This window comes from Protopterus annectens, chromosome 17.part0 (assembly GCF_019279795.1).
Source record: "Protopterus annectens isolate FY-2018-M chromosome 17.part0, PAN1.0, whole genome shotgun sequence".
NCBI lineage: Eukaryota > Metazoa > Chordata > Ceratodontiformes > Protopteridae > Protopterus > Protopterus annectens.
Genome location: NC_056751.1, coordinates 483,534,415 through 483,551,193, shown reverse-complemented (window position 1 = coordinate 483,551,193; position 16,779 = coordinate 483,534,415).

The window sequence follows — 16,779 nt, the reverse complement described above, 5'->3', positions numbered from 1 at the left end:
TTCCTTTGTACATCAACAGAGAGAGTGCCATCCTCCAACAGAGTTATTTTAACTTCAAGACAGGAGATATTTGCACTATGAAAATTAACTGTAAATTCTATACCCAACTTGTTTTGATTGAGATATTCAACAAATTCACAAAGGTAAATAGTCTGCTCTCCAAATGAGCCAACAGTCGTCAAGATATTTCCTCCAAATATCCATCTCATCCCAAAATATATTATGATTACAATCATAAATGATCTGTTGTTCCAAATAGCCCATAAATTGGCATAAATGGGGGAAAAGATGCCCCCATTGCCATACCGCTCAATTGTAAATAGCATTTTTCATCGGAGTAGAGCACATTCTTGGTTAGCACATGTTCAGCTAGACAAACTAAAAAGGTGTTAAATCAGGGGCTATATAGAGGAATATGATCCAACCAATATTGTAATGCAGTTAGACTAACCCAGTGGGGAATACTTGTACATAGTGAGTTGATGTCAAGCATGCACATTAACTAACCAGGTTCCAATTGAGAATCAGAAATGATATTTAGAAACTGAGTGGTGGCTTGAATCTTAGCTTGAACCCCTGAAAGTAGAGGCTTCAAATATAAAGTAAGAAAGGCAGATAATGGTTCTGAGAGAGATCCATGACCTGATAATGTTGATCTACCTGGTGGTACTTGTGGATTTTTATGTATTTTAGGAAGTAAGTATAGATGTAGTGGTAAAGGATCCGAAATCAATAAATGGCTAATAGTTTGTTTGTTAATAATATCTTCACTTAGTGCTGAATTCAGAAACTGATCTATTTCTTGTTTGAACTTAAAGGTAGAATCTACAGCCATATGAGTATAAAACCTATCATCAGACAGTTGATTATCTGCTTCAGCCAAATACATAGATCGATCAAGAACGAGCACTGAGCCACTCTTATCTGCAGGAATGATGACCATATCTTTATTCTGGTGAAGATTTTGAAGTGCATGTTTTTCTGGTAGTGTAAAATTATGCCAAACATATGTAGTATATACATCAGAAGAAAAATGTAGATCCTTAAGAATACATTTTTGAAAGATCTCCACATGTTTGTTGTCTGAGGGCATAAATACAGATTTATGAAACTTAAAACTAGTAGTTGGATCATAACCAGCTGAAGATTGATTGGATTTATCAAAAAAAAGTTTCAAATTAAGATTTCTGCAAAAGTGCATAACATCTTGGACAAAATCATATTCAGACACCACAAAATCTGGCACAAAATTCAACCCCTAATTAAGTAATTTCTTTTTGACCTCAGATAATTGAATGGAAGAAATATGTATACTACCATCCCCCACTAACGTGGAACCAGGAGATGAAGTAATGTCTTTAGTGAAACTTCTTGATCAATGTTTCCTACCACTCCTCCTTCTAACCCTAAAGGGTTAGAAGTTTGTGTATTGTCGTCATTAAATGCAAATGTCACGTTATGTCTCTTTTTTTGTGGTGACCCATCTCTATGGTTAGATTCAATATCAGTATAAGAGGATGAATCATCACCAGAGGTGTTACTAGTAAATGTATTATTACATTTCTTTAAAATAGATTTTGGTCATTTCCTTTTAGTCTCCCCACTAGGATTACCTTGTTTTGAATTGAATGGTATATTCTGTTCAGCTGGCTTACCAAAATTGTAATCTCTTATCTCTATTAAATTTACAAATCTTTCTGTTTCTTAACTGAATTTCAAAATCAATAAGTTCTTTAGTCAACTTTTGAAATAATGTACCCTGCAAAGGATGTCTCTCCATCTATTTAGCTTCCTCACAAGCTTGATTAACTTCTAACATAGAGGTGGCTACTTTTTGTTTGTAATAAGAGTGTAAAATATCCACAAAATGAGAAGAAGCTGATTATTGCGCTGTGACCATTCTGTGGTCAGTATATCATCTGCCTGTCCCACCAATGGATCAAACCCATAACCTGTAGGTGTAATACCTTGTAATTGATATGCTCTGAATAATTGTGAATGCCACACATTAGATCTAAGATGTTTCATAGATTTAGTCAATTTAGAAAAAATGTTAGTACATTGAGTGGTCAGATTGGAATTCTCAGCTTACTGCACTCATTATCAAAACCAAAGACTTGAAGATCATCCTTATCAGCAGGCAATTCCTTTAATATCATGAGTAGATCCAGAATGATAGTAAAAATGATTGCAAAAATATTATTGAAAAAAAATATGCTTTTTCAGTTTCACCAGTTGAACAAAGTTGGTTAATGGTCAAAGAAATCCTCCGATAGCTGGAAAATTACAAAGCCAACTAACCAAAAATATGCCATAAGTATAGCATCAATTATTTAAAAAGAATACTAAAGTTGTGACAAAACATAATCCACATTCATACATGCAGCAGTTCTGATGAACATGAAACTCGATTTGAAATTCATCCACAGCAATCAAAAGTATAAGAAATGTATACAAAGCACATCTCAGCAGTGCTGCTCACCATATGTGCTATTGGTACCTAACAAAAAATAATATATAAATAGTGAATATTTGTTTGGATAACCAAATTCCTCCCTACTTAGGACAAAAAATACACATACAGCAATTCTGCTCAGTATATGTCAAACCCCTAAATGTAATCTACAACATAATACAAATCATGTCTTAAACTGAAGAAAACTTGTGCCCAATGGCACTAAAATAAACATTATTATATCAGAACACAAAAATATTAACCTAAAATTGGCTAGAAATTTAATGAAAAAATTATATTTATGTATTCATACTGAAGTACTTGAAAGTATTAATTTCAAAATAATTGTCACCAAAATTCATGTTTGGCAAGCAAACACTGCCACATAAAGGAGAAAATATGATTGAAAAAACTTCCGTTCTACAAAGACTCCAATCAAAAAATATAAATGGAGTCTAAAAACACAATATAAATGTTAAACCAAATTTGTAAAGGCAAAACACCACAAATATCTTCCGAAACTAAATACAAATATGCAACAGACAATCTGTTTCAAACCTGATGGGAAATGAAACAGGAAACATTAGCCCAACTGGAGATGCATGAAGGAGGGACCCAATTCACATGAATTAGTTTTTTTTTTTTTTACCAAAGTCTAAAATTAGTTGCCTTTGCCAAAAGCCATAATGTCAAAGGACAAAATATATTCACTCATCATCGATGTCATGATTTAAATGAGTTTAGATGGCAGGCAAATCAACAGAAATATATTTGTATATATAAACAAAATGTTCTGGTAGTATTAGTCACTGTGAGTAGAAAATGATTTCCCTCTCCATTGTTCGCATAAGTTGATATACAAGTATTTCCCACTGGGCTGGTCTAATTGCATTACAATATTGATTGGATCACATTTCTCTCTATAACCCAAGATTTTACACCTTTTTGGTTTGTCTAGCTGAACATGTGTGATTTATTTATGGGCTATTTGGAACAACAGATTATTTATGATCATAATCATAATATATTTTAGGATGAGATGGATATTTGGAGGAGATATCTTGATGATTGTTGGCTCATTTGGAGAGCAGACTCTGTTTACCTTTGTGAATTTGTTGAATATCTCAAACAAAACAAGTGGGGTATAGAATTTACAGTTTATTTTCATAGTACAAATATCTCCTCTTGATGTTGAAATAACTCTGTTGTAGGATGGTACTATGTCTACTCCTGTACATAGGAAGGAATTTAGCTCCAACAATGTATTACTAGCCTCTGGTTGTCATCCAAAACATATAACCTGGAATATTCCAAAATTTAAATTTTTCAGAATACCCCGGATTTGTTTGAATGAGACTAATTTTGAAAATCATAGACTTGATCTCATTGATAGATTTTGTAATAGAAGATACAACTGGAACCAAGTTACTGTGGCTAGTATAATAGCATGTTCTCAAGATCAGAATAAATTATTACATTATCAGCAGCACAACATTAATAATGTGGTTATTAGATTCATCACTACATATGCTTGCAATACTAACAAATGTATTAGTTTGATAAACATTAGAACATTCTTTTGGCAGTTGAACGGGGACAGGTGTCATTTTGCTTTCAGGAGGGGCAATACAGTAGGGGGTATGTTGAACCAATATAAATATAATCCTAGAACAGTTTGACCCAAACAAGTCATTTTAGATGGTAGGACACTCTCTGGTTGTTCCCCTTGTGGTCATTGCACTTTTTGCAAGTATATCAATAAAACTAATGATTTTACCAGCAGCAACACACCAGTGTTAAGTGACTGACATAACATTTTGAACAAGAAGGAAAATATATGGATTATTAAACTTGGTGATCTTTTTTCACCCAGTTTAAATGAACATATATAAAAAAGTATTTCTAGAGATTTATTTTCTGTACATAATACATGGTCTAATATTTATCGGCTAATATTAACAAAATTATTCTATTAGTTTAAAGTGTCTTTTTAGAAAAACCTTGTAGGTGTTCATGCAATGTATTTTTTGGAATATTAACTACACAACCAAATTTGTTGGCTTTTGCCTGATATATAATTAATATGATATTAAATGTATTTTTCTATATTGCTTATATAAGATGAAAAATGTTGTTTTCTGGCATTAGTTACACAAACATGTATGTTTAATAAGGCACTATATTTATTTGTGTGTATGATTTTTCAGATCTTTACAAATCCTAAAATGTTTACTACAGACATTTTAAATCTTTATGCACAATATATTTTTAAATTCTGTGGTTCGAATCATTCTTGAATTATTCATTATATGAATGAATGAATGATGTGATTGGTGATTTGTACATTTAAATGCTTGTCTCATTTTTATTATGTAACGATACAGAATGCATTTAGCCAAAACCGGTATGTTTGATTATTAAATTATTTATTCTCTCATTTGTGCTGGCCATTTTGTGTTTTTGTATTTTTTTGGGCTGTTGCACTTGCCCACTTGCCGAATTTGTGTGATTGATATAATTTCCATATTTTCAGCCTTAATTCACACCTTTACACATCTAAACAAATCCCTTCTCATTGCACTTGATTTTTGAAATTGTCAAGTACTCAGAAAACCACACTGTATGAACAACATACTACAGACAAGAATAATATAAAGACAGAAGGGGCACATCTCTTATCTCCCTTTTTTCAGACACAAAAATAAATTACCTTATGTGGTAGAACTTATAGCATTATGTAACTATATTTTCAATCATTTTTGTCTCACACTATTTTTAAGCATGAGATTCTAGGTGGTATCCCACACTTCTACAGGAAGCAAGACGAATTACATGCCATTTTGTATTCAGATTGTTCGGTAATTAGATATGCAGAATTTGGGCTGGGTGTGCTTACTTTATAATGGCCTTTGTTCCTATTTTTTAATGTCTGCAGGTTGAGAGGTATGCATGGAATTAACACCTACAACAGAGGGGTTTAAATACCTTGAAATCTTGTTCACATTGAAGGTCAAGAAGATCTGGACATTGACCAGTGGATGAGTGGAGCAGCAGCAGCAGCATTTGAGCAATATGAAACGGTAATGGACCAGGTTGCTGAAACTCACAGTTCTCCATCTCCATCATTCTGCATGATCCCAAGCTTTGCAGTAACAAAAACTATGGGAGCAAGGAAACACATGGCAGAAAGTTCTCCAGGTGAACAAAGAGAAATACTATGAGCAACTCTCAAGTTGCTCTGACCAAACAGTGTCTACAAACATACCTGTCAACCAAGAAATCTGGACAAAGCCTGGCATAATGGAGGGACAAATGCCAAAAAATAGAGAGACATTTTAAATATTGCTCTTAGAAAGTTGATCGAATACCATTATTTGTGTTAGCCTGCATCTTCTGAAGGATATTAAGTTTGAAACTGAAATGCATGTTGATATTTAGTGACTATTCCTTAGATAATCCCAGTGATTCGTCAAAAAAAAATCACAATTTTTATGAAGAACAGACCAAAAATATGAGGGAAAAGTTTGGATATTATGTAAAAATCTGTACAGTTGAAAGGTATGCTGTATGGTCAAATGTCATTGCACAAAAAGAGCACGAGCAATCAAATGGAAGACGGAGGAGTAAACAGAGAGAGAGGGGAAATAAAAACATTGATTACTTGACCCTTAATTTTTCAGAGTGATTCACAGAGAAAAGGCATATATGAAATGAACCCTATCTGCTCTGTACATCACTCCCTGACACTACAGTTATAGCTACAAATGTTGTGCATGTTCTTGGTAACATACTCCCATGCTACAAACAAAATAAATGCATATACACCCACTTACAATGTCTGTACAACCAATATCATGTCTGAGTACTGCATTGGTGCCACTTAATTGCTGGTGTTGTGGAGTGCATTGGACACTGTAACCCTTTCTTGATCTAAACTCTCCAAGGGTGGAAGTGAAAGAAATGGTCCAACCAATGTCGACTCATCTGGCTTACATGCAAAGCTGCATATAACAGTTGAAGCATTAATGAAAATGCAACAACAGTGCACTCTGTTTGTTAGTATATTTAATAATCAAAGAGTTTGTGTTTGTTAGTATATTTATTTAACAAAATTTTGGTTTGAGTATAGCTGTGGTACATTCGGAGTGCTTATTGTGGCACACACATGACATGGTACCATTCTATACATATTCTGATGTGCATTACTTTGCATTTTGCAGCCCCTTCTATGGGACAGGGTGCTACATCACTGCCTGCAGTCTGTGACCCAATCTCAATACTGACTGACAATCTAAGTAACGTTGCAGGAGTTGGAGGAGAGAGATATGACCTCCATGCTTCTCTGTAGTGAGGTGGCATGGTTTCAAAGAATATTGAAATGTTTATTTTAGGTAGACTGTTCCTTAGTGTAACCTACATGGACTTGTGCGCAACCAAAGGAAACACCAAGGAAATGCATCTTCAATCCCTGCAGGGGAACCATAACAGAAATGAGATTCCTTCTAAGAATAAGTGATCTCACTTGTTGTGACTGAGTAAGGAACTTACCAGTCCTACACGATTCTGGAATAGAGCTACTGCTCTTCAAGTAAGTGATCTCACTCGTTGTGACTGACTAAGGAACTTACCAGTCCTACACGATTCTGGAATAGAGCTACGATTGTGGAATAGAGCTATGATTCTGGAATAGAGCTACTGCTCTTCAAGTAAGTGATCTCACTCGTTGTGACCGAGTAAGGAACTTACCAGTCCTACATGATTCTGGAATAGAGCTACAATTCTGGAATAGAGCTATGATTCTGGAATAGAGCTACTGCTCTTCAAGTAAGTGATCTCACTCGTTGTGACCGAGTAAGGAACTTACCAGTCCTACATGATTCTGGAATAGAGCTACAATTCTGGAATAGAGCTATGATTCTGGAATAGAGCTACTGCTCTTCAAGTAAGTGATCTCACTCATTGTGACTGAGTAAGGAACTTACCAGTCCTACACGATTCTGGAATAGAGCTACGATTCTGGAATAGAGCTACTGCTCTTCAAGTAAGTGATCTCACTCATTGTGACTGAGTAAGGAACTTACCAGTCCTACATGATTCTGGAATAGAGCTACTGCTCTTCAAGTAAGTGATCCCACTCGTTGTGACTGAGTAAGGAACTTACCAGTCCTACACGATTCTGGAATAGAGCTACTGCTCTTCAAGATTGAATGGAATCATCCTAGGTCCTTTGGACAGCTAGCTAGTCTGCCTTAGACAACTGCCATGAAAGGTATGCTGTGTACTTCCTACTGAAGGGGGGACCTCATGGTAATCCCAAGATATGATAAAGATTGTGACCTACAGTTTACCAGAAAATGGTTGAGGATCCTGCTATGAGAAGCAAGAAGTTGGATGGGTCCTGCTGATCATGCTACTACTATGATCTTGACCAGGACAACCATTTTAAAATGGAAATTAGGGGTGGGGCAGATGCATGCACACATGGAGAGATGCGACTTCTGACCACTCCTTAGTTTTACCTACCGTGAGAATTAAACCACAGAAGGTGACTCCCCATATACGAGATTACAAAAATGCATCATGTTTGAACCTAGAGAGAGAAAAGACTAGCAGATTTGTCTTCTGGCTGCACAGCCCATAATCTCATCTTAATGTTAACCATTTCTTAAGGCATACACATTAAATCACAAAATTTGATCGAGTCTGTGCAGAACTAGTGCATTTTAATGGTATAGCAGCAAGCAATGTTTTTATTTCATTGCCGTGCAGAATACTAAATTGTGAACTGAATGTAATACATATGTATGTAAAGGTCGGTGGTGGTTTTATCTTATGAAATATATGAAGCTTGCGTAGGTTTGTCATTTCAGATGACCATTCAATAAACTTCGTACTGTAACGTTTATTTTTATTTTTTTTTAACATTTTGTTAGGTTAGTTTAATATCCTTTTGTTTTCATACATAGATTAATGTTCCTAATCACGTGTTGTGCTTTCAAGTTTCAGTTACATTACTTCTCAAATCATTCCAAACTTCAGCTTTACATTACTTATTTTTTTAAATGAATGCATATTTTTTATTTCACGTTTATCTTCTGGCTCAACTTGCATGCTGTCCTCATGCATGGTGAACGTTTATTGTTTGCTCTGGTGGTTGTCTACTTAATTTTCTAAGTCACATACCATTATACAAGTAGATCAACATATGACCAAAGCTTATCCTTATATTATTTATCTTTTTTCTCAACATAAGAATCTCTTTGTTTATTGTCTAATTCCACTAATGTAGCACCTTAATGGTATTAGGCTTCTCACTCTAAATCTTGGAATTAGTACAGCACAGGCTGTAGAAAAATAAAACCAAGTAAGTGAATCATACCAGGCCAATGCTGCTGTACCCTACAATGGATTTTTGCCATTAGGTAATAACATTGCTCCATCTCACCTTGAAGTCCGAGTCAACTTTCCTAAATAGACTTGGTCCTTAGGGCCATTTTTTCTCCTAAAATATTCTTTGTTTCCAAGTCTGAGGAACTTAGTTTACTCTCAGTGGCTGATTCCATTATTCCTTGTGTGTCTTTAATATTTGTGTTTCTGGTTTTCCACCTGTTTATTATATCATTTTTTGACCTCTGAACTTAGCTTTGTCTTCAACCCTTGAGCCTTCTATTCCTGTTTTATGCTTTCCTAGAATTCAATTACCTCTGTCTTTTTACAGACTCCACACCCATGATTGCTGTTAACTATGTATATAACAGCCCACCCTATTTAGCTAGGGGCCCACTTTTTTTTGCCATTTCACTGGTACCAGAGTACCTTCTTCCTCCTCTTACTCCTCTTCTTACATTAGCCTTTTATTATTTTTTCCTGTGTGTTTATTTTCCCACTCTTTCCTCTTTCTTCCATTTTCTAGCTATTATTTTTCCATCCGTCATAAACAGCACTATTACCTCTTTCACCTCACATACCCTAAAATAAATAATTTTGGTGATGGCTCACTCCTATGCACAAATATCCTTTCTATTGCTTTTACCTCTGATAATGTTTTATATGCGTCTGTGACGGTCTACTGCTGTGTGCATCTTATGCATATTCCCAGGTATTTATCTTCATATTTTCAGAGGCCCATTTCTCTTTCTGCTTCCTACCCATTCTTCCTATTTGTTACCTGTAGATGCTTGGTTTTATCTTGCACCCTGAAACCTTCCCAGATTTTTCTATTATTTCCTACTTTTTCTTCTGATCCTTGTCATGTTAGATTATTATTACAAGGTTATCATCTGCATACAATATAATACTTTTGTCTATCCCCTCACAGTCACACCATTTTATAATTTTCTGCTAGGTTCTGAATATACATCACAAATAGGAGGGGGAAGAATAGCGGACATCCCTGCCGCTTACGTCTGCCAGGGTTCAGCTTTTCCAGAAGTCTTGCCCTAACTTTGGCTGTTGCTGTTTGTCCTGTAGATACTGTTTGTATTAGCCTAATCCACTTGATCTTGAAGCCCCAGCTTTTGGGTGTCTCAAACATGTTACTCCATACAACCTTATCGAGTGCCATTTCAGCATCTATTGATAACACTGCAAATCGTTTCCCCCTTTTCTTGCACATCCTGTATGATTAGCAATGTTTTGTATAGGCTGTCTAGTGTCCTATATTCCACCAAAAAACAGTTTGATCAATGCTTATACATTTTTGTAGCTTCACCAGTTTGTCTGCTTGAATGTGCATAAAGTATAATCATGGTTTAAGATTGAAATGGGTATGTAGAATGACACAACCAGACATCCTTTGCCTTCTTTGTAGGTCAGAGTGATTATCCCATTTCCATGTTTCTAATAGGCTTCCTTCTTCCATTATGTTGTTAAACATCTTCACTCTTCCTTTTTTGTATTACCTCCCTCTTTCTAGTTCCCATAACTCAAATGGTAGTCCATCACTTCCTGGTGTCTTTCCAGTTGACACCCTTCTCCATGCCTCTATATGTCATCCCCTCATATCCTTGCTAGATTCCTTATCTAGAATTGTTTCCATATCTTGAAACTACCACTTATCCCCTAATCCCTCCTCTTTAAATTCCTCAGTTCCTCCATCTCTTTACAACTCTTGATAACATTTTTTGATTCTTGACAGGATTCTTTCTGACATCACCTCTACCCCTTCTCCATTTTTCATTATTCTATAAATCTCTCTTTCCAAATCCTGATACCTTAGTTTGACAGACAGTGCTTCAGTAGCCCTGGGGTTGACACTTAAATATGTATTTTCTATGGTTCTTATGAGAACTGAAGGAGGTGGTGTATCAATATTCATAAAAGAAAAATACACCTCTAGATTAGTTAAACAGCACAATTCCTTTTAATTACTTCAGGTGCAATTGACTGTAGGTAAGACCCTTCTTCGGGTAATTGCTAGCTGTAGTACCCGCATTCATGAATCAGGACATCCACTCAGCCTACTTGGATCTACTTGCGTCAATCAAGATACAACCAAACATCTTGGTTTTGGGTGTCTTTAATTACCCGTCCATAGATTGGGTAAATTATATATGCTCTAACTCATGTTCCTAAAGGCTCCTGGACTTCGTTAACTCCAATACCCTGGATCAGCTGGTTACCACACACACAAGGGACTCAAAACTTCCTGGACCTGGTGCTCACCAACATGGAGGACCGGTTAAACACCCCCCTCAGTGTGTGGCCATCCCTGGTGTAATCTGACCACAAATCAGTCTCACTAGAAGTAACTATAACACAGAACCCCCCCCCCCCGCAACAACTAGACAAAACAACGTCTCCAAGGCTAATTACAACCTCTTATGTAATGGCATAAATAGCTTCATAGCCCCTACCCCCATTGATGGAACAGACACTTGAGTGTGCTGAGTTATACACCAATGCTTTATACATGCACCTGTACAATTGTATTGATTCTTTTGTACCTGATAGAACCAAAGCAAGATCGGCAAGGAAAAACAAACCTGCCTGGTGGGCAACTGCCATTAATAGGCTATACAATACGAGAAACAATTGCTGCCTAAGAATAGGAAGGAACACACTCAAAACTGGAAACACTCCCTGCTCAACTAAAAAAAGCAAATAAGACTCTTATTGAAGTCCTACAAAGCTAACCACAAATCCAAATTAGCTAACTAAGGATATCCACAAGGCGTTCTTTAGTTACATCTGTAACCTCAAAGGTAAGGCCCAGATTTGTGATGAACTAATAGTTAATGGTACTACATATATAGAACTGTGGATATAGCAAACCTGCTGGCTTACAGGATCAGTGAAAGGTTCACTACCCTGTAACCTGCCACATATACCCCAAAGCATCCCTAACCCCTTTCCCCCACCTAGTATCTCCAAGGAGCATGTCTTAAATGCCCTTTCTAAGGACAAAAACACAGCCTCTGTGGGACTACACATCCTGGGCTGTGCTCTACATGGGATAAAAAAGGAACTAGCATCACCATGGTGCATGCTTTTCAATCATAGCCTAAGCACTGGCTTCATCCCAGTAGAATGGAAATTGGATACCGTCATTCCTTTACACAAAGGGGATGCATCCACAGACACTGAGAACTATAGATCATTTAGATTGACCAGCCTTATCTGCAAGGCCATGTAATAAATCATCTTGGACCATATTAACAAAGATATACAACATCTCCAAATGCTCAATCCCACATGGTTTGGCTTGTCAAGGGGAGATCATGCCTGTTAAACTTGGTGGGCTTCTTCAAGACAGTCAACAAAGCCCCAGACAAGGGAAGATCTGTGCCTACAGCCTATCCCTAGACTTAGCCAAGGCCTTTGACACAATCCTCTATTCAGGCATCTTTGATAAACTCAACCAGCTGGGTATCAGCCCATATATTGTCAGGCAGGTTGCAAACTGGCTCACTGATTGAACTTGTATGATCAAAATAGAGGACCCCACTGCCTATCCAGTGATGTTTCACAGGGATCGGTTCGTGGACACCTACTGTTTGGAATCTACTTCTACAAAGTACAAGCTAAAACTGAAGGACTGGGCTGATGACTTTTGCTGATGACTGAAAACTGGGATTGATCACTGAAACCCCTAGCAATGTCAGCATCCTGCAAGAAGGTCTTATGTATACTAATAGCTGGTGCAAAAGTCATGGTCTTAAACTTAATGCAGAAAAATGCATTATCATCCCATTCTGCAAGGGTGATATTCCTGAAAACTACCAAATCAATAGCAATACCCTAAACACACAGTCAGTGGTGAGAAATCTGGACACACAGATTGACAGCAACCTTAACATCAATCACCATGTCTCCATATCTCCATAAGCATTTTATCTTGCTCATCTCATAAGTAAGGGCAATGCCTCCAGAAAAAAGAGGTTATAATGCCCCTGTACTCTTCCCTCTTCAGGCCAATATTGATACAATGCTCCCTTTGGAATGTTCCTTTCCAAACACCTGCAGCAATTGATGACACCACAAAGGTTCCTTACAAAAAAAATTCAGGGTGTTTTCAAGGTGAAAGATATGTCTTATGAGGTTCATAGGTTCATAGATTAGTACTAGGCTAATTGCCCTTTTGGGCCATTTGAAGCCTAGCCAATTACCCCATGTGAGAATCAAACCCTGCACCTTGTTTCTTTAAGGTAAACACCTTAACCATTATGTCATCCTCCCGCCCCTGAGGACAGATTGAAGTCATTGTTACTTTACTCTGTCTCATTCAGACTGCTCATAGGTGACCTGTACCTTGCATACAGAAAAATCTCTGACCCCGCTTTAATTGAAATGCTGCACATTCACAAATCAAATGGCACATTGGTCACTCACTCAAAAGACCTAAATCTGGTATGTAATATCACAGAACTTGATGGACAGATTTGTCTCTCAGAGGCTGCCCAACGTTTGGCACAAACTTCATATTCATGTTAAACAAGCCCCTTATTGACCCTATTTAAGCAACATTTGGACTATTGGATGTGTAACTGGAAATTCATCAAGGGGGTTCCACCTGTGTCCCATTTGGACAGGGGAAATAGGAGCTGATTTTAGTGTCTGCTTGAACCAGACAACATTGAGAATAATGGTTGAGCTTGGCTTGGCGTTTAAGGGCCTTGGAGCCATTAGCCTAGTAACCTCCTATGATCCTATGTATTCCAGATCCTTTGGGCATCCCATTTTGGAATTGTATATTTAAACCCTCTTTCTCTCTTTCACTATTGCCAAGAGACCCCCTCCTTTATCTACTTTGAGCATCTGTCTACTTTTCTAGTAAAGTTTTTTATTAGAAATGTTTATCTTTTTTCATTAACTTACATTTGTATTTCCCTTTTATTGTATTAATTAATTTATTTATCTCAAGTTTAACTGGGAAAGTCCATTAGGCTGAGGTGAGCCCTTTTTCAATGGAGGTCCAAGGAGAAAAACTCCACAGTGTGTATGTATATACATATATTTATATATATATATATATATATATATATATATATATATATATATATATATATATATGTGCGTGTGTGTGTATATGTATATGTCTATATATATATATATATATAAATATATGTATATAAATATAAGTATGTATATGTATGTGTGTGTGTGTGTGTATATATATATATATATATATAAATATATATATATATATGCGTGTGTCTATGTGTATATATATATATATATATATATATATATATAGTGCCACTTTGAATCATCAAAAGCTTGAAACATCGAAATTCTGATCATTGAGACCAGAACATCGAGTTTCAAACCATCAAAGATTCAAAGGGAACGTAAAAAAAAAAGAAAAAAAACTCTAAAAACTATTTTATGAAGGGGTGCTTTGCCCCCCTGCACCCCCCATGTGGAAGGCTGCACCCACCACACCCCCAAACTTTAATATACCAACTCCGTGATTGCACTACAGTAGGGTAAAGGGAAATCTCCCTTTTAGCGCTATATGCAGAAGCGCTAAACCAGAGGTTTCCTGTACCCTGTCTGCAGTGCCATCATGGAGATGTCATATTCACAGACACAGTGTGCAGGGCAGCTTGCTGCCCTGCAGAAACAGTAGTTTTTTTTCCCTTTTTTACTTACCTTTTTCTTCCCCTTGACAACATCGATGTTCTAAACACTCAGTGATATGGTCTCGACCATATGAATTTCGATGGTTAAGAATTTCGATGTTTTCAAGTGGAACCATATATATATAAATATATATATATATAATGAAAACACCACACAAATGAAATGATAAACCAATGCAGATGCAATGTTCAAGCAGAAATCCAGGAATGAACCACTATAAAATCAGACAGCAAAATTTGTTCAAAAGGCAATCGCAAAGAAAATAAATGGTTAGTGCTTTCATATAAATGAATGCTATACTTCATCAGACATTCTTTTACAATTCTCAACACCTTAAAAACACTCTGTCATGATGTAATTTCCTGTCATAAGTTAACAAAATATATGCAATCTTAAAATGGACATTTAAAAAGACAAATTTAAAAAGACAATGCCCTAATCATGCTAAATTATTCCATTAAATTGCAATAAATACCAAACTTTATAAAAAGTATATATGTAACAATCAACCTACAAAAAACAAATATCTATCTAATGCCACTAAAACATACTAAAAGTTACATTTTGTAATACATATGATAAATATAATAAAATGAGTATATATGTAAGTTTTAATGGCATTAGATAGATGTGAATATTTGTTTTTTATAGGTTGATTGTTACATATATACTTTTTGTAAAGTTTGGTATTTATTGTAATTTAATGGAATAATTTAGCATGATTAGGGCATTGTCTTTTTAAATGTCCATTTTAAGATTGTATATATTTTGTTAATTAACTTATGACAGGAAATGTCATCATGATTGAGATTGTTTTTAAGGTGTGGAAAATTGTAAAAGAATGTCGGATGAAGTATAACATTAATTTTTACTAAAGCACTAACCATTTATTTTCTTTGTGATTGCATTTTGAATAAATTTTGCAGGCTGATTTTATGGCGGTTCGTTCCTGGATTACTGCTTGAATGTTGCATTTGCGTTTGTTTATCATTTCATTCATTTGGTGTTTTCATTCAGTTTGTTATGGATAGCAACAAGTCGACTGGGTTGCAGGAACAGAACTCTTCATTTAATAATATGCCAGTACGTGGAAAAGCCGAAGGGTCTATAGGACATTTAACAGCCCTTGTCATGCAGCTTACCAGGCATATCTACAATCTGTATGAACAGATAGGGTTTAAAGTGAATGGTAACAATTCAACTATACCACCCACTCATCAGGCTAATAATACCACATTTGAGGCAGGCTTCAACCTTACACCTCAATGCCTTAGATCTGAGCATGGAACACTTTCTATATCTAATGCAACAACTAATGGTGATGTACGACCCAATCTTGTGAATGGAGAAGGTGGTGCATGCGAATCAGGGCATAATTCAAATGGTTATGGTGCAAGAAAGGATGTACCGACCCTTAACAAATGGCTTACCTCAGCGTTTTCATTTAGAAGTGATCAGCATATAAATGAAACACCAAATGGTAAGCTTTCTGATTTTGACAGTAAGCTAATGCATTGCAAAAAGTTTCAACTTGAGAAAGCATATTTGGGTTAATGTATGAGAGTTAAAGTCATTCTGAAAGGGTTGCGCATGCAATGTTTTCCAACTGGATTAAAGGCAAACTCTGATTTGCACATAGACTTACTTCAATTATTTGATAGATTGGGATATGAACTTCTAGAGTTATTAGTGATATACAATCAGAAAGAAATAGACAAATTAAGTAAAGAATTTGCAGTATTAGATAAAATTATCAGAGAAGACAGCCAATATGAGCAGTTTCAGTATGATCATCTCCATATTTATAACAAGTGTAGAACAACACATTGACCAGCTAAAGAGAGGGAAAATAAATAAGCTTGAGAGAAACATTCAAGAGTATGCTAACGATATTGCATACCCTAGACCCCCTTTGTCTCAAAATCAAAATACACTTGTTAATAACAATACAATTAGAGACATGCAATGAAATAGGAAATTACAATGACAATAATTATGAGACATATGATCAAAACTATCCAGCTTTAAGGCTGTCGGAAAGACTTAAAAATAGAAACAACCCTCATTCTTTTGGACATCAGCAATCCATGGGGTTTCAAGGGGCAAGGCCCAAAACCAAACAATGGAGGACTTCAACATTCAAGAAGCTGAACTAAATATTGTTAATGACATTGTTGATTCGTATGTTGATAATTCTAATAGCTGTACAGTTGTGCTTAACCAAAATGAAGATTTTTAAG